Genomic DNA, 22,981 nt, shown 5'->3' with positions numbered 1-22,981 from the left:
AAAAACCTTAAACAAGATTAAAGCGCAAACGTGTTGAACTTTACGGAAGAGAGACCTGAGGGAATGGACCGACATAATCCACAATGGAACTGGATATAAGCTTCGTTCCCGTACTTTTTAATAGTAAAACTCGTAAACCATAGAACTGTAAAAAAATTTTTCTCACACAAAAGTTTTTTGAAATAGTTTGGGAACGGAAAAATGAAAAATACGTAAAAACAACTGGAACAAATGTCGGCGTACCAGCCAATCAGATGCCGGCAACCATGTTACTATTTTTTACACGCTCAAATTTGTCGAGTAAAAAGTTTTTAAAGAGAGCGTAATTTAGCGCCATTTTTGTTTAAAGAGAAGTGAACATTTTAAAACTTTTTTCGGGTAAAATGGGTAAAAGTCGTAAAAATTGTAACAACTTTTTAGTTCTGGAACAAAGCTATAATTTAGTGAACCATTCCTTCCGGTAATTGTCTTACCAACCAGTCATTTAGTTGGTGTTTTGTCCATACTCGTATAGTCAGAATCACAAGCACTATTTTCGATGAAAATTTCAAAATAATACCAGATCATAAAATATCTCAATTAAAAAAAAATATCTTAGGTGCAAATGTGTGCTAAGTTTTCTACGTATAAAATCAAAATACTGTTTCAGGTGACGCAGCGCATTTAGGGGCTTAGCATTGCCTAGATTTACTTAATTACGTAGCCCCCTGCCACTCAACAATAGTTTCATAAAATTAATATCATGAAATTATGCGTTCTTTGTCCATGTCTGAAACCTCTTTCAGTAATAAATTGTTCAGAGAGGTTCTGGGGACCTGACATCAGTTAAGGGCTAAATACATACAGTCCGTTGTGCGTTGAGTTACAACAACCACATGAAAACTTCAAGAACAAACTTGGCATCACTTCCACATTTTTCATGTGGTTGTTGTTTTCAACGCGCAACGCGTCACACAACGGACCGTATGTGTTTGGCCCATTAAAGTCATCTTTAAAAACCGAATGAGCTTTGCGGATATACCAAATTCTGACATGGTTTGTGATAAACCGGGATCTAGTTTAGGAAAGAAACACACGTCTTTCCTTGTTGAAAGTGTTATATGCACTGATTTATTTAATCTAAAAACATTCTTAAGAACTAAGTCGTAAAATATGACTTAACCTAACTTAGACTAGTGTGTAGAAAGAGGGAGGAAGAGTGCAACATATGTGCACGAACGCATCTGCCATACAACCTTATGGAGAGTTCATAAAATACTGCGTTATCTCACATGTGACAAGCAAGCAATTACATCCAGCAATCTAATCGCCTCTTGCTGAAGTCATAATAAAAGACTAAATACCAAATTCGACCTAATATAAAGATTTCAGAATCACATTTGAATTAGGTCGAACTTGGTCTTTAGTTATTTACCAGATATGACTTGAGCAAGAATGCCATGTTTCTTAAGTGTCGAGGCTTTAACGCAGACATACCACATGTGGCAATTTGTAATGAATTTTATGGACACCCTGTGTTCTGATTGTTTTTCATCTTCATTTCCATCTTTATATTTTCCATTTCTATTAGCAAAGTTCTTGTTTCTACCTCCTTCTTTGTCAATGCCGAGCTGTTGACTGATTTGTCTTCCTGGGAATATGGCCCCATAGCCTCCCTCATCCGTTCTATCTGAAACTTCTTTGCTTAGATTTGAAGTCCCTCGCCTTTGTTATTCGCCGTCACCACCATTTTCCTTCCGGCAGTCCGCTTCTGACTCAGCACTCTAAGGATTAGCAAATTCCAACACCTGGACATACACAAGGCCACGGGGATATCCCCAGATGGGGATGTACCAGTTACCAAATTACCTTGCTGGTCTAACTAGGATGATGTGCCTGTACCAAAGTCATCAGTTTGATCTTTCACTCTTTGGTAGAATGTTCGGACTTCATTCTGGCTCCTGTACATCTCGATTTTTTCACACTCCCGCTTTTCCATCTCTCTCATTTTCCTGCGGAAAGATGTTTCTCTCTCTCTCTCTCCTTTTCCCCCGATACCTCTATCGTGCGCTATGCGTTGCTACTGATTGTAAAGTAGCCCTATATGCCGCATTTTTCTCTTCGGTAGCAGCACGACACTCCTGGTCATACCATGGATCCTTGGTGGAGGTCTCTGGTACTGATTTTGCGGCTGTTTGCATGGAGTGGGAAATGTTTTGGCATTCTCCTGATATGTTATCGGGACGAGGAGTGCTTTGATTAAGCAGTTGGCCCAGTTGAGTGGAATATGCTGTGGCTATCTGTTGTGATTGCAGCTTACCGTTGTCTAACTTCCGTGTTGTGTCTGTTCGTACTTTGTTTGTTCGTAGTATTCAGTGAATTCAGGGCTCCGTTCATGATGTCATTCAGCACGCACCGAAACAAACCTGAGTCAATAACACTGTGCAACAAAATTAATTTTTTTTTAAAATGATGGGAAAAACTGAACAGGTTATGAAAGTAGATCTACAAATATGAGATACGCGTATCGGAAAGTATCCAAAGAAGGCGGGGCAAGTTCCGCACATTTCTAGGTTTTTTCTTCGAAATATTCGAGCTAAGATATCTTGGCATTCTTGCATTTCAGGTATATAGTGTCTTTAGCAAATTTACAGAGAAGGATGTGGGTAATATTTTTGTTAAAAATTTTAACCCTCATGCGGTTCATCAAAGGGGTCGTTTTGGCCCTTTTTTCGAACATCTTTCAAAAACTGCTTTAAAATGTGATCATATCAAATCCAAATATTTTACAAAATTGTTCGACATAAAACTTTACTATAGGTCTCAGAATACACCAAATCTGTAAATCTTATCTAATCGCCAGGAATCTCTAAAAAATGAAAAACACGTTTTAGTGTTATAGTCGGATTTCATCTGAGTTTATTCGAAATTGTCCCACAAAACATAATTTTAGAGAGATGACGTCAAAGGCAAAAATATTCTTCGTCAAATTTCACTATGGGTCACCAAAGAAATGAAATGTTTATTTACATTATATATCATGAAAATATCAGTATCAATTTTGGAGAAAAAAACATGAAAATATTTCCCAATTTTTTGATGAAATTTTTTCCTTCTTTTTTTGAGTTGATACATGAAAGTAATATGAAACTTGGGACAATTTCGAATAAACTCAGATGAAGTCCGACTTTAACACTAAAACGTATTATTCATTTTTAGAAATTCCTGGCGATTAGATAAGATTTACAGATCTGGTGTATTCTGAGACCTATAGTAAAATTTTATGGCGAACAAGTTTGTAGAATATTTGGATTTGATATGATCACATTTTAAAGAAGTTTTTGAAAGATTTTCGAAAAAAGGTTCAAAAAGACCCATTTGATGAACCGCATGAGGGTCAAATATATTACCCACATCCTCCTGTTTAAAGTTGGCAAAGACACTATATTCCTAAAATGCAAGGAATCCAAGATATCTTAGCTCGAATATTTCGAAAAAAAAACTAGAAATGGGCGGAACTTGGCACGCCTACTTAGGTAACTTTAAAGACGCCGATACACGTGTCTCATATTTTTACCTCTACTTTAATAATCTATTCAGATTTTCTTATCATTTTTTTGTTGTCGCACAGTGTAATTGTACTTAAAAAGTTTGCGGGGTCGTCAACTTTACAGGAATTTGCTTTTGTAGTATGTTACTTCTTGGCCCAAGGTATTTAACGTTCTTATATGGATTGCGCGGTAAACGTTATACCCCGTTTGCACTTAACTGGATTTCAAATGTCAATTTCATAGCGCAAACGTCAAATAAATCTCATAAACTAGGTTAACCCATTAAAAAGCTCCGTTTTAGCCCACTACCTTTAACGGTTGTGAAGGCAGATCCACAGGTGACACCATGAGGAGGTCAGTGTCCACTAGGCTGGTTTTAACTCAAAGGAAAAAATTGATGTCGGATTTTTTTAGGCGGCACACCCCTATTATGCTTAGTTTTGTTATATTTTAAGAGTGTCAATATTTGAGTAAAATTAGAATATGTTAACACGTGCCACTGGGCTCTCAAAGTTTCCATAGTAATTTGTGTGGGGCCCACGGTGAATTTTCACTAAATTGGTTTAAAGGCCGTAATTATTGCCCATTCGATGAGAAAACTTTTACCAGCTCATTTCTGTGGCTTAAAAAAAATCCTACAAAAAATTGTGATAATCGCCTGGACTTTAATATAAGGCTATATTACTATTGGAGCAATATCAAAAACTTACCCGATTTTCATAAATTTTTTTAAGCCACAGCAATGAAGTGGTAAAAATGTCTCTTCGATTCGAAAATAACTATGGCCTTTAGAGCAATTTCGAGAAAATTCACCTTAGGCCCCATACAGATTACTATGGAAACTTTGAGGCCCCAGCGACACGTTTTAACTTCAGTCTTCGCTGTTATGACTATTGTTAAGTTAACAATTATCCATTTCAGTTTCTTTGTAATCGCTTGGATCTTCTTTAAAATCTTATACTCTCATTTATGGACATTTTTATGCATACGAGTATTAGCTGTTTCTTTACATGCAAGAATCTTTAAGTGTAACACTTTTTACTGGAAAAGCGTTCCTTTACATCAGGCGCAGTTCACAACTTTTACTACTTTTGCCGGTTTTTCCATTTTCAAAAGTAAAGGAACATACCATATGTACAGTCAACCAAAAAAGTCTACATACACCCTACAAATCTCGGGTTTTAAGGGTAAGGAAGCATTTTTATGAAAATCCAAGTACATAGTTCTATCTCATATCCCTAATAAACAATATTACATACAACAGAAATTTATTCCATAATACGAATAACGGTAAATTCTATAAAAATTAAAAAAATAATAGGGAAAAAGTGTACATACACCCAATGAAATATTAAGATTACCGTAAAATTTATGGAATAAGCAATACAAATTTTACATTTTATTGCTTTATCGGATGTCTCTAGTTGTCTATGATATACAGTCAGGGACAAAAGTTTACATACACCCCCTAAATCCCGGGTATTAGGGTTAGTAGTGATTTTTATGAAATTCCAAGTATGCAGTTTTATTTCGTCTCACTAATAAACAATATTTAATAGAACAAAAGTATATTCCTTAATACAAATAACGGTACATTTTACAAAAACCTAAAAATGATGGGGCAAAAGTTTACATACACCACAAGGAAAAATGCGTATTGCCGTGCAATTTATGGAATTAACAGCAAAATGTATACATTTTATTGTTTTGGCGAATGCCTCTGGGTGTCTTAGATATATTTTAGAGAAAAGAAAATAATTTTTGGGGGTCAAATGCCGTTATTTAAGGTCAAACTTCTTGTATAGCTTGTTAAAGCTGAACCTTGCTTAATTCTTTACGTTTTTAGGTAATGCACTTTAAAAAAAACCACAAAATTAGTGTCAGATTACAAATTTTGAGAACCTAGAAAGCGTTGGAGTTGTTCTTGTGCAAAATATTACTTCTTGGACTTCGATAAATGCCCGCTTTTCATCAGATTTCTCAGGAAATTAATAAATTCCGCGGAATTCTTGGTACAAATTACATATAGAAGGCCTTGAATTGCCTTGTAATAGGGTCTGATATCATCCTCTGGCGTCAATTAACTCAGAAATGTACAATTATACGCAACTTTTCGCCCCTATAGTGACGGTAATGATCATAATACGAAAACGACGTTGTTCACAGTACAAATTTCATGCTTTTTTGGTAGTGCTTACATTTTGATGCTTTGGAAGCTTCGGGAACAGGTTTGTAACAGAATATTTCACATTTCTGATTCAATTGATGCCAGAGGATTGTATCAGACCATATTACAAGGCAATTCAAGGCCTTCTATATGCAATTTGCACCAAGAATTCTGCGGAATCTATTAACTTCCTGAGAAATCTGATGAAAAGCGGGCATTTATCGAAGTCCAAGAAGTAATATTTTGCACAAGAACAACTCCAACGCTTTCTAGGTTCTCAAAATTTGTAATCTGACACTAATTTTGTGGTTTTTTTTTAAAGTGCATTACCTAAAAACGTAAAGAATTAAGCAAGGTTCAGCTTTAACAAGCTATACAAGAAGTTTGGCCTTAAATAACGGCATTTGACCCCCAAAAATTATTTTCTTTTCTCTAAAATATATCTAAGACACCCAGAGGCATTCGCCAAAACAATAAAATGTATACATTTTGCTGTTAATTCCATAAATTGCACGATAATACTCATATTTCCTTGGGGTGTATGTAAACTTTTGTCCCCATCATTTTTAGGTTTTTGTAAAATGTACCGTTATTTGTATTATGGAATATACTTTTGTTCTATTAAATATTGTTTATTAGTGAGACGAAATAAAACTGCATACTTGGAATTTCATAAAAATCACTACTAACCCTAATATCCGAGATTTAGGGGGTGTATGTAAACTTTTGTCCCTGACTGTATTTTAGACAAAATAGGAACATATTTGTGGATTAATTGCCGTTATTTAATGTCAGACTTCGCGTATAGCTCGTTAAGGCGGACCCTCGCAGATTTTTTTGAGTTTTTCAGTCTAGTAGTTTACGAAACCCCAGAGAATATAGTGGGACTAACAATTTTGGGATCCAAGAGCGCTATGAAGTTTTTTTTGTGGATAATATATGCTCCTGAGCTTCCCTAAATATACGAATTCCTGAGGTTTCTCATAAATTTTATAGTTTTCACAGCATTCCAAGGGTCAAATTACAAGCAAGAATCTTGGAATTACCTTGTAATACATTTTTGGACCTTAACTCAATCAGAAATGTACAACTTTATTATACAAACCCGCTCCTAAAGTTTCCAAAGTATCAAAATAAAAGCACCACCAAAAAATGCATGTAATTTGTATGAAATTTACACTGTTAACTAGTATGCTCTCGTATTATGATCGTTAGGGTCACTTGAAGCGCTATAAATGTGGGATACTTTTACATTGCTTATTCAATGGATGCTGAAGGATTGTACCAGACCTTATTACAAGGTAATTCGAAGGCTTCTGCATGTAATTTGCCCCTTGGAATGTTGTGAAAACTATAACATTTATGAGAAACCTCAGGAATTCGTATATTTAGCGAAGCTCAGGAGCATATATTATCCATAAAAACAACTTCAAAGCGCTCTAGGATCTCAAAATATTTAGTCCCACAGTATTTCCTGGGGTTTAATAAACTACCAGACTGAAAAACTCAAAGATATCTACAAGGGTCCGCCTTAACGAGCTATAAGCGAAGTCTGACATTAAATAACGGCAATTAATCCACAAATATGTTCCTATTTTGTCTAAAATATATCATAGGCAACCAGAGACATTTGATAAAGCAATAAAATGTAAAATTTGTATTGCTTATTCCATAAATTTTACGGTAATCTTAATATTTCATTGGGTGTATGTACACTTTTTCCCTATTATTTTTTTAATTTTTATAGAATTTACCGTTATTCGTATTATGGAATATATTTTTGTTGTATGTAATATTGTTTTTTAGGGATATGAAATAGAACTATGTACTTGGATTTGCATAAAAATGCTTCCTTACCCTTAAAACTTGAGGTTTATAGGGTGTATGTAGACTTTTTTGGTTGACTGTATGTTCAAGAACTACAAGAATCTACTAGTTTTTAATATTTTTTGTATTACAAATAAATATTAACACGGTAAAATAATCCAGTATTTCTGCGAGAATGGACAACGAAAAACGCTTTATAAAAGCATTTTTTTTCGTGGACCCAAACTATTCAATACTTTTGAACAAATTGGATGTTACTTTTTTATTTTGGGAATGGCTCATATAAAAATACAACCTTCTGTTGGAGCTAAAAGAAAGAGTCTTTAATTTATTAGGTTCGGGTATGCAATATCGAACTTCGCTGATTGCTGAAGCACCCAGTCATGTTTTTGCTCCATTTTATGTGTGGCTTATCACAGACAACCACCAAATTCGCCGTATTATTTAATGGTTAAGTGTTATATTATCGACTGTTATATGAGGGGCAATGGACACTAGGTGTCGCTGCCAATGTCATTTGTAATAAGGGTTTTTGACTACGTTAAATAGGGGGATTTGTTTCTAATGTTTTACAGCCTGTTTCTGTATGTCGAAACGAAAATGTGTGCGAGTGAAACTCTAACAAACTTTAGTTTTCGAAATATTTTTACGTTTGCTTTATCTTCAAATTAAAAAACCAATTTGAAAAAACACACACGAGACAGGCTGTTAATGGTTAATAAAATGGTTAATGAATAAACGTTGCAAGTAATTTGAAAGATTTAATATACAGTGAGTTACAGTGAAAAGTATCCACTTCAGTTTCTTTCATTAAAACTGCGATTGCTAACAGTAAATTAATGAAAATGATTTTGTTGTATTTTATATTTTTACATTGGTGTCTTAACTTAAAATTAAAAAAATAAAATTAGGGAAAATAAGGTAAATTTAAGCTTCGTTCCCGTACTTTTTAATAGTAAAACTCGTAAAAGAGAGAAAGGGAGAAAAATTGTTGTCACAAAAAAGTTTTTTCAAAAAGTTCGGGAACAGAAAAATGGAAAATACGTCAAAAAAACTGGAACAAATGTCAAAGTCGGCGTATCAGCCAATCAGACGCCGGCAACCATGTTACTATTTTTTTACTCGCCCAAATTTGTCGTGTAAAAAGTTTTTAAAGAGAGCGTCATTCAGCGCCATTTTTGTTTAAAGAGAAGTGAACATTTTACAACTTTTTTGTGTACGGGAACGCTTTTTCGAGTAAAATGTGTAAAAGTCGTAAAAATTGTAAAAACTTTTTAGTTCTGGAACACAGCTTTAGATAAAAAAAAAAACAAAAAAACAATTGCTAAACAACATCGATTTCTACTTCACAGTGAAAAATATCCACATTAAAACTTTTATTTAACAAAATGGATTTCTTACGCGTTTAGCACTTGGTATATTTTCTTTTGTTATCCTTTAGAGCTTTCGCCTTTTTGGCATAGATTTAACTAAATTTTCGTTGCAAGAAATCTGAATTATTCCCCATTCTTCTTGCAGGCATTTTTACGGGTCCCTATACTTTAGATGTTATGACTTCTTATATTTGTCCCCAAACTACACCATATATTTTTCTATATTATTATAGCATCCATTCTAAAAAAATGTATGATTTGTGCTTGGGGTCATTATTTTGATACAATTGGAATGTTGTCCCCAATCCGTATTTTCAGCGCTACATTTCAAATTATCCTTCAGAATGTTTAAATAACACATACACATAGCCCAGAAAGTCTGCGTTCACCTTACTACTTTTCAAAAACGATGCTAAAAATTTAATAAATAGGTAAATGAGATCAGTTCTTCTTTCATAAATATGTTATTGGCACTCTTTACTACCAGAATAAAAAGAAAAATTCCAGAAAATATATTAATATTACGAAGATAACGGTAAAAAAGTGTTACAACTGCTAAATTAGAGCCCCAAAAAGTCTGCGTTCACTTTGCATGTTGCAATAATACCGTTAGTTTTTTTGAATTTTTTTGCAGTTTTCTCCCATTTTTAATCAATATTGTCACAACTGGTCATTCTGTGAGGTCGTTTGCACACTTAACTTAAAAAAGTAAAATATTTCAAGAATGAAAAACAAGGGCAAAGAAATTGGCATCGATAAAAGGAAAATTCTAGGTAAATAATGGAAAAAACTATCGAAATATTGGCGAAACTGTAGGTAGAACATATTAGTCTATACATAGAGTGATAATTAACTATAAACAAATCGGAATTTTGAAGTCAAAGCCCAGATCTGGACGGCCAAAGCTCAGTTTTGGAGGGTCAAAAATATTATCAGAACGGGAGGAGCGTAACATAACTAATATAGTTAAAACAAACTGTCCGATAATTACTTCGAAAATTGTTGAAAATGTGAAAATGGCATCCAAAAAAAAGTATTTGTGCACAAACCGCCAGATAAATACTGCATAAGGCTGGATATCACGGTATAGTCACACGGCGAAAGCCGCACTTATCACCATTGAACAGGCAGAAGCATATTGAATTTCCTAATGAATACATAAACAAGCCTCCAGTATTCCGGAATCAAGTCATATTTTCGGACGAAAGCATGTTCTATATGTTTGCAATGAAATGACTTCAAACTGTTTGGAGAAAGCTCGAACAGCGCTTGAAAAACAAAATCTTGTTTTACACTGTAAAAAATGGCGAGGGTGCTGTTTTGGTTTGGGGGTGTGTAGCAGCTTCTGGAGTGGGGCAACTTGTATTTATTGAATCGACAATGGACAAGAAGCGCCATTTGAATCAATATGCAGAAGAACTTGGCTTAGCTACGAAATTTTGGTGGCAACAACATAACGTTTCAAAGCATACTGCTGAGATTGTAAGGTTTTGGCTCCTATATAATGCCCAGATCTGGGTTTTGACCTAAAAATTCCGGTTTGTTTATACAGTAGAACTTCGATAATTCGTAATTCAAGGGACCAGCCAATTTTTACGAATTATCGAAGATTACGATTTATCGAGATTACGAATTAACGAGGTTAAAATAAAAAAATACGAATTATCGAGGTTTTTTCATTTATTGAAAAACTTATATAAAAATTCAGAAAAACTCACAACTTCTTCGTGATTGTCACCATCACCGTCATTACTTTCTACATTTTCCCCTGAAACTTGTTCCAAAATATCGTCATCTCCCAAATTTCCAATAACACCAACGTCATTATCCACATTTACGTATTCTTCAAAGGTAACGACATTTTCGGAATTAAAAGGAATACGTTGAAACTCGTTATTGATATTTACAATCGATTCATCGCATAAATTGTAGATCAAATCCTTAACAAAACCGCAAGCTCGGAAGCAATTTTGAATACACGATTTTCTCATGTTTATCCAACGGTAAAAGCCGTTGACAGCGCTTGGTGATTGTATAATTTCGCGATTTTTTCAAGGGACCGGCAGTTTGTTACGAATTATCGAAGATTACGAATTATCGAGGTACGAATTATCGAAGTTCTACTGTAGTTAATTATCACTCTATGTATAGACTAATATGTTCTACATACAGTTTCGCCAATATTTCGATAGCTTTTTCCATAATTTACCTAGAATTTTCCTTTTATCGATGCCAATTTCTTTGCCCTTGTTTTCCATTCTTAAAATAACTTACTTTTTTAAGTTAAGTATGCAAACGACCTCACAGAATGACCAGTTGTGACAATATTGATTAAAAATGGGAGAAAACTGCAAAAAAATTCAAAAAAACTAACGGTATTATTGCAACATACAAAGTGAACGCAGACTTTTTGGGGCTCTAATTTAGCAGCTGTAACACTTTTTTACCGTTATCTTCGTAATAATAATATATTTTCTGGAATTTTTCTTTTTATTCTGGTACTAAAGAGTGCCAATAACATATTTATGAAAGAAAAACTGATCTCATTTACCTATTTATTAAAGTTTTAGCATGGTTTTTGAAAAGTAGTAAGGTGAACGCAGACTTTCTGGGCTATGTGTACATACATAATAATAATATAATAATAATTGTTCCACAAACATCCCAGATGGGACAAGGGAGACTTCTCTCATATCAATGAGTGCACGCCGATTCATATTAGCTCAATGATATGGGACCTACTTTTTATTGCCGAGTCCGAACGGCGTGTCTTACGACACCACTTGTAGAGAAGTTTTTCAAGGCTTAAATACTCAGGAAATGTCGCCAGAATTACTGAGGGGGAGTTTTGCCACCGTTGAAAATTTGATGTTGCTTGGCCTGGGATTCGAACCGCAAACCTTCTGAGTGCAAGGCGGACGTGCTAACCATTGCACCACGGTGGCCCCCATGTGTACATACATATTATCCATAATTCCTTTCATTAAGACATGATTCCCTACGCCGGACGCACTCACACAACCCCATACCATAACAGATCCTCCTCCGTGCTTTGCAGTTGAAAATGTGTGTTTACTGCATAGCCGACCAAGAAGAGGGCACACAAAATTCTCAATATTTGCAACTTTTGACAGTGTGTTAGTAACGTTGTGTGCACGCATGCTGCAAAACAAAAACAAATCAAAACATTTGTGTGCTCTTTCGTTGCGTTCGGGTCGTGTGTGTGTGAAGTGCCGAAAAACTTCGTAACTTTAACAATATCAAAGCACGACATTGGTTTACTGTCCTGGACTCTAAGCACACATTTCCAACTGCAAAGCACAGAGGAGGGGACAAATACATGTAAGGAGTCATTACATCTAAAGTATAGGGACGTTGAAAAGTGCCTTGCAAGAAGAATTGGGAAAATTTACGATTTATTGCTCCGAAAATTTAGTTGAATCTATGTATGCCAAAAAGGCTCAAAGCTTTAAAGGGATAACAACGAATATCATACCAAGTTTTAAACCGCTAAGAAATCCTTTTTGATTAATAAAACATTTAGTGTGGATACTTTGTGGATATAGTGAACTGTGAGGTAGAAATCGCTTATAGTTTAAATTTTTTTATTTTTTATCTAAATTTACTTGATTTTTGCTAATTTTATTTTATTAATTTTTAGTTAAGACACTAATGTAAAAATACAAAAACAACAAAATCGTTTATTTAATGAAAGAAATTGAAGTGGATACTTTTAACTGTGACTCATTGTATTTCTCAGCTTGAATCTCAGTGACGTAAGTTTTTAAGTCCTCAACCGGGTCCAAAAATGAGGCCATGTCTTTCAGGTAATCTTGCTTGATCCTCCTCAATTTAAATGTTAGGCATGTCTTCAATTTTTTGCTCCATTATAAAAATATTTCATTATCATTCTTACAACTTTTCACAGTGCTGCCACGAGCAGTATTAAACATTTTTGAAACGCATATCTGACAAATTGGCAGCGCACTCTCGAACTGAAGGATGGCTACTGTTCCTTGGGTCCGGAAGTGTGAGAATGCGTTTTCCAGGGCATCTTGACTTATTTCACCTAACAGAATGTATTCAACATATTCACAGTTGCTGAATACTTCTTCCACCAGGATTATGTCTTCGATGGTGCCTATTTTTTGCCTTGACGCACCCACCTCCTTATTAGACATTATTTCTTTGGAGGAAAATGTATAGCACTTTTTAAATCTTGTAATTTTTGGTGCACCCTTTTGGAATAGGCTGGTTGAGGAGATTCAGGGAAAATACATTTTTAACATTCAGTTCATCAAAAATTGCATTCATGGACCGCAGAAGTTGGCTGTTTGATTATAATTTTTTTGAAGATCCCTATTATTGATGGTCGTTTCTTTGGCAGATGCTAAGGTTTTGCCGAAAATAGGTATGGGCCTTTCCACCTTCATTTCGTCCCAATTTGACATATGCATATATCTCTCTGTCAACTTTGGGCATAGTTTGACATTGAAATTCTTTGATCGTGTTCAAAAACCGCATCAATATACTTATTTCGAATGTAATTATCATCTACCGTATATCTGTTTGAAAATAAATGATTTATCATAGATTTGAATAATTGGGGGAAGTCCCACAAGAATAAAATTTTGTTGTTGTTGTGATAGAAACAAGGGGGAGAGCCGGGAAGAAATGTACGTTTTCGTTTCCTGGACCTTGGTCACATACTATTCCTCTAACGTCTAATTAGATTTGCTGCAGTGCATTTATATTATCAAACAGTATGTTTTTTAAGGTTTACTTAGGGCATAAGCAGCCTCGCCTGCTTCATTTCTGACGTAAAGAAATAAAAGAATACAGAAGGCCGAGCCAACTTCGATCTGGTTTGCCTTTTTCTTCTTTACTCTTTTATTACGAGTATGTCAGAAATGAAACAAGGCAAGCAGGCGAGGCTTCATATGTACACAGGCCTTGAGAGCGTAGAAACTGACTACGTACTTCCAGTTGCTGCATATACAGTGACTCACTGAAAATGATGCAATCTGAAATAAAAATGTAAACGTTAGCTGTGTTCCTTTACTTATCTGAGGTTACCATTTTTACCATTTGTTACCATTTTTAACCTGCAAAGCGTTCCTTAACCCCAAAAATGGTAAAACTGGCAGCAATTTTTAAGAGAGTGGGAGAGAACACGTACATTGAATCACAGTCAATAGTATCAACTTCAGTTTCTTTCATTAAAACTGCGATTGGTAAGAATTGGTTAATGATAGCGATTTCATTCCTTTTTATAGTTTTACATTAGTGTCTTAACTTAAATGTTTCTAATTAAATATGCTTCTAATTAAATATAATAAAATAAAATTAACGAAATTCAGGTAAATTTAGATAAAAAAATAAAAATGGTTAAACAACATCGATTTCTACCTCACAGTGAAAAGTATGCACTCTAAAAGTTTCATGAAACCAAAAGGATTTCTTAGGAGCTTAGCGCTTGGTATGACATCCTTTGTTATCCTTTACAGCTTTTAGCCTATTTGGCAAGGATTTAACTAAGTTTTCGCGGCAAGATATCGGAATTTTTCCCCATTCTTCTTGCAAGGCATATTTCAGGGTTCCTATACTTTAGATGTTACGACTTTTTATATTTGTCTCCATAAATTATCTATAGGATTCAAATCCGGGGATCGAGGAGGTGTTTGAATCACTTTTGGACAGTTACATAGAATCCATTTTGGAAAAAATATGTGATTTGTGCTCGGGCTCATATATTGATAAAATTGGAATGTTGTCCCAAATCCCATTTTTCAGCGCCTAAATTTCAAATTATCCTTTCAGAATGTTTAAATAATACATCTTATCCTTAATTCCTTCGACAAAGACACGATTTTATACACCGGAAGCACTCATACAACGCCATACCACAACAGAGTCTCCTCTGTGCTTTACTTTTGAAATTGTGTGTTTGGGGTCCAAGGCAGTATTTGCCCTATGACATACCTTAATTGGTCTTGTTTTGGTCATATGGACCAATTAATGTATGTCATAGGGCAAATACCGCCTTGGACCCCAAACACAAAATTTCAAAAGTAAAGCACAGAGGAGACTCTGTTGTGGTATGGCGTTGTATGAGTGCTTCCGGTGTATAAAATCGTGTCTTTATCGAAGGAATTAAGGATAAGATGTATTCAATGAAACTCAACAGTGGATGTTGAATTTTTTTTAAGCAAACATGATCAAAATATTGTTAGCAATGTTTCTAAAAACTATTTTCAAAGAAAACTGCGAAATATTTTGTTCTATGCCCTGATTTTTTTCTTCTATCAGGGTAAGGCCGCTAATGACTAGCCTAATATGGGGCAATCCTGGCTGATAAAAACTTTCCAAAATCATTAAATTGTTTGTACGTATCCCAGACATAACCCTTAATGATTTATATTAGTCATTTTTTGGAAAATAACTTCAAAAACAAATTTCTAGCCAAATTGCCCACGAAGGGATATTAATTACAATCATGCCAAAAATTACGTCAGGAACGTCATTCGTTCTGTAAGAACCAATTACAAAACTACTGAAGACGATAGGGAACCAATTATTCCACTATTCTAATTACTAAAATGGCATAAAAAGCGAAAATTTTGTACATTATTAATCGATTATTGTGGTGCATCATTTTCAATGCTCAGTTTCAAAATGTCAATTTTAATATAACGGCACTGTAAACAGTTTATTTCATAGCCGACCAAGAAGAGCGAGCGCTTAAATTGTTTATGTGTGGGTAAAATTACACTGACAGAACAGAACAGGGTGATGATTTTCATATTGAATATGAAATGAAAAACACAGGAAAAAAGTTGTCACGGCGTGTTAGCGTTCAGAGCCAAACATAGTGGTGGGAGTGTGGGTTCGAATCGTCGGCTTTCCTTTTTCATTTGCATTATAGATCATAAAAAAAGGTAGATTAATAAAATAAATTAAAAAAAATTAATACTAAAAAAATGATCTTCGCCTAAAAGGCAATATTTTCAAATAGAAAAAATATGTATATTGTTGGCGCGTTCGCTTTGTATGACTAAAATTAAATAAATTAAATAATATACAGTGAATCACAGTCAAAAGTATCCACTTCAGTTTCTTTTATTAAAACTGCGATTGCTAAGAGTTCATTAATGATAGCGATTTCGTTCTTTTTTTTTTATATTTTTACATTATGGTCTTAACTTAAATTTAATAAAATAAAATTAACGAAATTCGGGTAAATTTAGATAAAAAAATAAAAAATTTTAAACAACATCGATTTCTACCTCACAGTGAAAATTATCCACTCTAAAAGTTTTACGAAGCAAAAAGGATTTCTTAGGGTTTTAGCACTTGGAATGACATCCTTTGTTATCCTTTATAGCTTTTAGCCTTTTTGGCAAATACTTTTTTACATTTTTCCAATACAATAGGGCCTTTTTTTGAAAAGTGCTATCAAAAGTCGAAAATTACCAAACGAGGCATTCTGCGTTATTAAAAATATTAATACAAAACAAAAAATCATTTTCAAATTCTTCCCTCCACATATTTGCTGTACAACTGCAAAATCTTTTCAGTGTACCCAAAAAAACAAATAAAGCGGCATCAACCTGCTTGCATGACATTCAGTACAAGACTGAAGTAAAAAAAATCAAAACATTTGCTCCTTTACTTTGCGTTCGGGTCGCGTGTGTGTGATTTGCCGAAAAACTTCGTAACCATATCAATACCAACGAACGGGTTGGTTTATTTTTGTATGCCATCTTAAAGACTTTTCAGCCTACAAAATTGTTTTTTGAATTGTTAAAAAATCTTAACTCGTTTCCAAGTTATCAACGTTTACATTTTTTATTTCAGGTTGCATCATATTCAGTGACAGTCACTGTATGTATGATATGTCTCTCTGTCAACTTTGGGCATAGTTTGACATTAAAATTCAGCTCCTTTCGAATTTCCATTTCATCGAAGGCTAACACAACCTGTCGCTCCCTTATGCGAAATGTTGCCACCATAGTCTCAAAGTTATCAATTAGTATAACAGTTTATCAATGGTCGTGTTCAAAAAAGGCTAGCAGGCGACGCTGCGTTTGTACCCAGGCCTTTAGAGCGTAGAAACTGACTACGTACTTCCAGTTGCTGCATATACCATAAACACGACAGCCTTTCTTGTCATATTTTCACTCCGCTTCCCTCTTCCAAAATCTTTATACCGACCAACCATATCTTTAGCTTTGTTGTACTCCAGCTCCTTTCGAATTTCCATTTCATCGAAGGCTAACACAACCTGTCGCTCCCTTATGCGAAATGTTGCCACCATAGTTTCAAAGTTATCAATTAGTATAACAGTTTATCAATGGTCGTGTTCAAAAAAAGGTTAGCAGGCAACGCTGCGTTTGTACCTAGGTCTTTAGGGCCAGAACAGAATCAATCGTCGCTTGCTTCCCCAAATGTCAAATTATAAAGGAATGCCAAAGCCTCTTTGCAAATCCGCCTGCGTTCTTCTATGGTAGGCTCTGGCATTCCTTTATAACTTGACATTTCGGAAGCAAGCGACGATTGATTCTGTTTCTACCTTTAGAGCGTAGAAACGGACTACATACTTCCAGTTGCTGCATATACATACATACCTTTTACCATAAACACGAGAGCCTTTGTTCTCATTTTCACTCCGCTTTCCTCTTCCAAAATATTCATACGCATCAACCATATCTTCAGCTTTCTTGTACTCCAGCTCCTTTCGAATTTCCATTTCATCGAAGGCTAACACAACCTGTCGCTTCCTTTTGCAAAATGTTGCCACCAAAGTTATCAATTAAAACCTATATCAGTTTATCAATGGTCGTGTTCAATAAAAGGCAAGCAGGCGATGCTGCATTTGTACCCAGGCCTTTAGAGCATAGAAATTGACTACGTACTTCCAGTTGCTGCATATACCTTTTACCATAAACACGAAAGCCTTTGATGTCATTTTTTCACTCCGCTTTCCTCTTCCAAAATCTTCATACCCATCAACCATATCTTCAGCTTTGTTGTACTCCAGCTCCTTTCGAATTTCCATTTCATCGAAGGCTAAAGCCCTAGGTACATAAGCTGTCTTGCTACTTGCATTGCTTGCTTCTGATAAAAGAATAAAAAAGAAAAGGGCAACCCCAGTTCGAAATTTGCTCGGCCTTCTTTATTCTTTTATTTTTATTATGTCAGAAATGTAGCAGGAAAGCAAGGCAATCAGGCGAGGCAGCTTATATAACCAGGCCTTAACACAACCTGTCGCTTCCTTTTGCAAAATGTTGCCACCATAATTTCAAAGTTATCAATTAGTATATCAGTTTATCAATGGTCGTGTTCAAAAAAGGCAAGCAGGCGACGCTTCATTGCACCCAGGCCTTTAGATCGTAGAAACTGACTACGTACTTCCAGTTGCTGCATATAACTTTTACCATAAACACGAGAGCCTTTGTTGTCATTTTTTTACTCTGCTTTCCTCTTCCAAAATCTTCATACCCATCAACCATATCTTCAGGTTTGTTGTACTCCGGCTCCTTTCGAATTTCCATTTCATCGAATGCTAACACAACCTGTCGCTCTCTTTAGCAAAATGTTGCCACCATAGTTTCAAAGTTATCAGTTGGTCAATGGTGGAAGATTAAAATTGATTGTCGTTCGTAAAAAGTTTGAGGGTACAACTTTTTAAGAACGGCATAGAATTTTAATCTTGTTGACAATATGCATTGTGCAATGTTTTGTTGCATCACAGTGTAATTTGAGTTGCGTTTAGAAATTATTTCACAAAATTTAACTGTCTTGTTATTTTCCACATCTCTCAAATTTATGGAATTGTCGTGCACTGTCTTAAGTACTTACTTCCTATATTTGCTGCCAATCCATATTCTCGTAGTTCTTTAAAATTTGTAGATGCTGAGTCTTTTCTCTTTCTAAGCAGCTTTGAAGGCGCTCTAAAGCCGAAACACATCCAACGATTCAGTAAAGATTTGCGTCATTTCTGTTAGAAAAATAAAAGGTAAAGTACCTCTAAGTTTGAATTTTTCTTTACCTGAACTAACGCAAAACTTTACTTTAACGTTGGATGTGTTTTTTGGCTTAACATCACACGTATAGCGGAATTTTAATTTCTGAATTTTTTTTTTTAAAGTCCAATAATTCAGATATTTTTGTGGCAATTGCACGAACAATTCACTTTTTTTCTTTGCATTCACAATCGGTTTATACGCTACATCAAAGTCCTTTCTCTCGTAGCATTTTGGTACCGGTTTATCAGTATTCCGCATCAAGTCCTGAGTTTGTTGCCGGTTATCATCAAAAACTCCTCTCTCGTACCATCTAAGGATATCGTTTGGATTGTTTTACGAATCATTCTATCATCAACATCAATCTTAATGTCAAAATCTGGTTTCCGGGTATTAGCGATCATACAACAACTTATAAATGTATTGAAGTATTGTACATGGCGGAATAACAAGGTGTTACATCGATAACAATAATCGGGTTATTTACCAAATTGTCCGATTATTGTTATCGATGTAACACCTTATTATTCCACCATGGTATTGTATGATTTTAAAGGGATATTACTTCAGTGGTTTGCCGTTCTTTTACAGGGTTTAGAGTTTTCCGTCTCCAAATTCAGCCGCTCCACTGGAGTACAGACGCTGTTAGAAATCGACCAATATCGATACATTGTCATCCAGGCGTTCCCCTATCCACCACGAGGGAGAAAAAAAAACAACTCCGCACGGAATCAAGATCAATAGTATGTCCTCAATTGTTGGCCAGTTTTCATCAGCATCATTTGAAATTGTTTTGTCAATTCTTAAAATGTACGGGAATGATTGACACATCTCCTGAGTTGGTGGCTCTAAATCAGTGTTAGTCACCACTGGGCTCGCGAGCCGTGTCTGTGTGAACATAAACAATCTCAATTGTGGTGAGTTTGAACGTTGCTCTCACCACCGATCATCTTCTTTGTTTTCGCAATGAATTAACGCACACGATGTTTATCTAGAGAGGGATAGATAATCTCGTGTGTGTGCCCAACACAAACGCAGCGGTTGAATTTGTTGTTGCTGGTGAACACTGCTCTAAATCAAACCCGTTCGTTGGTATTGATATGGTTACGAAGTTTTTCGGCAAATCACTCACACGCGACCCGAACGCAAAGTAAGGGAGCAAATGTTTTGATTTTTTTTACTTCAGTCTTGTACTGAATGTCATGCAAGCAGGTTGATGCCGCTTTATTTGTTTTTTTGGGTACACTGAAAAGATTTTGCAGTTGTACAGCAAATATGTGGAGGGAAGAATTTGAAAATGATTTTTTGTTTTGTATTAATATTTTTAATTACGCAGAATGCCTCGTTTGGTACTTTTCGACTTTTGATAGCACTTTTCAAAAAAAGGCCCTATTGTATTGGAAAAATGTAAAAAAAGTATTTGCCAAAAAGGCTAAAAGCTATAAAGGATAACAAAGGATGTCATTCCAAGTGCTAAAACCCTAAGAAATCCTTTTTGCTTCGTAAAACTTTTAGAGTGGATAATTTTCACTGTGAGGTAGAAATCGATGTTGTTTAAAATTTTTTATTTTTTTATCTAAATTTACCCGAATTTCGTTAATTTTATTTTATTAAATTTAAGTTAAGACCATAATGTAAAAATATAAAAAAAAGAACGAAATCATGAATGAACTCTTAGCAATCGCAGTTTTAATAAAAGAAACTGAAGTGGATACTTTTGACTGTGATTCACTGTATATTATTTAATTTATTTAATTTTAGTCATACAAAGCGAACGCGCCAACAATATACATATTTTTTCTATTTGAAAATATTGCCTTTTAGGCGAAGATCATTTTTTTAGTATTAATTTTTTTTAATTTATTTTATTAATCGACCTTTTTTTATGATCTATAATGCAAATGAAAAAGGAAAGCCGACGATTCGATCCCACACACCCACCACTATGTTTGGCTCTGAACGCTAACACGCCGTGACAACTTTTTTCCTGTGTTTTTCATTTCATATTCAATATGAAAATCATCGCCCTGTTCTGTTCTGTCAGTGTAATTTTACCCACACATAAACAATTTAAGCGCTCGCTCTTCTTGGTCGGCTATGCTCTAAATCAGCCATGCACGCGTCTTTACGAAAAAGTTAACTACAACTCTCTTTCCTATACAAAAAACCAAAACAGCATTCTCTTCTTGTGCACCCATGGTAGAACAAGAAAAGGTAGCAGCAATACCCAGCTGACTGAACTGGGTTGTAGTGTTAGTGTCAAATTCTATTCGACATTTTATGTATTTATTTCTATGTTCGATGTATATTAGGGATATATATTTTTGAAGAACAAATTTATTCATCAGAAAAAAAAAACTACTTCACATAAAGACGGCTTCATATCATTGACATGTAACCTCCTCCAGGTCCGAACGACATACCGCACACTAAAACACCGCTTATAGAGGCGGTACAATATTTGTTAATATGTGTGGTATTTTGTTAAACTTGAAAAGAATAAAGCCCTAATAAACATGTGCTTTTTTGTTTTCAAAAGCAAATGATTGAAACATCTTCTCTTTTTTCAATGAATTACCAGCGACCCGAAACATTTTTGCAAGTATTCTACTTTCTGCGAGAAATTATGCATTTAGTGGAATGATATGGAAACATTCAAATTGAAAATCTAACGAGTTTTCATTCATGTTTTCCAAAATATTCAATCAAATGTGAAAAATTATTAGTTTTTTAAATTCCAATAATTTATAGACATTTCCTTGTTTTGTTTACATTTACGTTGACACTAAGGTTTACAAACAAAAACAAATTCCTTTGTGGTTGTTGTTCGAGTAAGAGTATTTTACAGCAGCCACCAGTGGATGCCCGTGCACAGGTCTGATTTAGAGCAATGGTGCACAACATGGTAGAACAAATACAAGGTAAAGTTAATACTACAACTTTACCTTGTATTTGTTCTACCATGTTGTGCACCATTGCTCTAAATCAGACCTGTGCACGGGCATCCACTGGTGGCTGCTGTAAAATACTCTTACTTTTATTAATTAAATAAAACTCAGACGTTTAAGTATTTTCTGTAATTATTATTTAATAAATAATTTCATCCACGATTTTAGATTAAAATTATGTTTTCACAATTAAAAAAACAATTTAGAAAAACCATGGAAAACGACAAATGTTAAATTCTCTTAATTCTCTTAAATTCTTTTTTGCTCACTTTACGGATAATTTTGCACATTTTTTTAATATAACAGTTTTTTGGACTTGTTAAGATACCGTCTGTGTTTAAAAAAATATTAAAAAAGCAAACAAATTTTAACAAAAACCCCGTTCTAATTTTCCCTTAAATTCTATTTAAGAGATATTTTGCCCATCTATGCTCTAAATCATAGATGGGCTTTCTCGCACGCCAGCGTTGCTGTGGTTTGTTTCTCTTTTTCGTTGTTACAACATAAATAAACATTTACGGGTTGTTTTGTTATTTTATTTTTAATAAAATCGTTTTTTGTAATTGTTTACATGTCGTCTGTGTGCTAAAAATATTAAAAAAGTAAAACAATTCTAACAAAAACGCTGTTTTATTTTTCCCTTAAAAAATATTTAAGAGTACTTTTGACCATCTATGCTCTAAATATACCTATTTAAAAATACAAAATAGTAACCCAGTGGGAAAATGGAGAATATATTACATTGATAATAAATAATTTATAGCATTATATGATTTACATTATAGAATTTGTCAAAAATAATCGAGAAAAGAATGCAATTTGAGCAAAAATTAATTATAACACTGTTGTTATAGGATGCACTATATTATTCATCCCAATTGAAGCGAAATGGTAATTTCATTTGACGAAATTTACAGATTGATTACCGTCTATATTCCAGAATCTGTATATGATGGAATGTGCAGTTTCATACTTTGTTTTTTTCTTGATTTTGTGTCCCGTTATTTTCGGACGACTTCATGTCGCGTCATTGTTAACTTTGTAAATTTGTTTAGTTTTGTTTCATTCGTGTGACGGTAAAGATGTACGTTTTTTAAATGTATTCAAAGCG

The sequence above is a fragment of the Musca autumnalis genome, unplaced genomic scaffold (assembly GCF_047663935.1).
Source record: "Musca autumnalis isolate F117 unplaced genomic scaffold, ASM4766393v1 scaffold_3, whole genome shotgun sequence".
NCBI lineage: Eukaryota > Metazoa > Arthropoda > Insecta > Diptera > Muscidae > Musca > Musca autumnalis.
Note: the sequence above shows the minus strand (reverse complement) of the source record.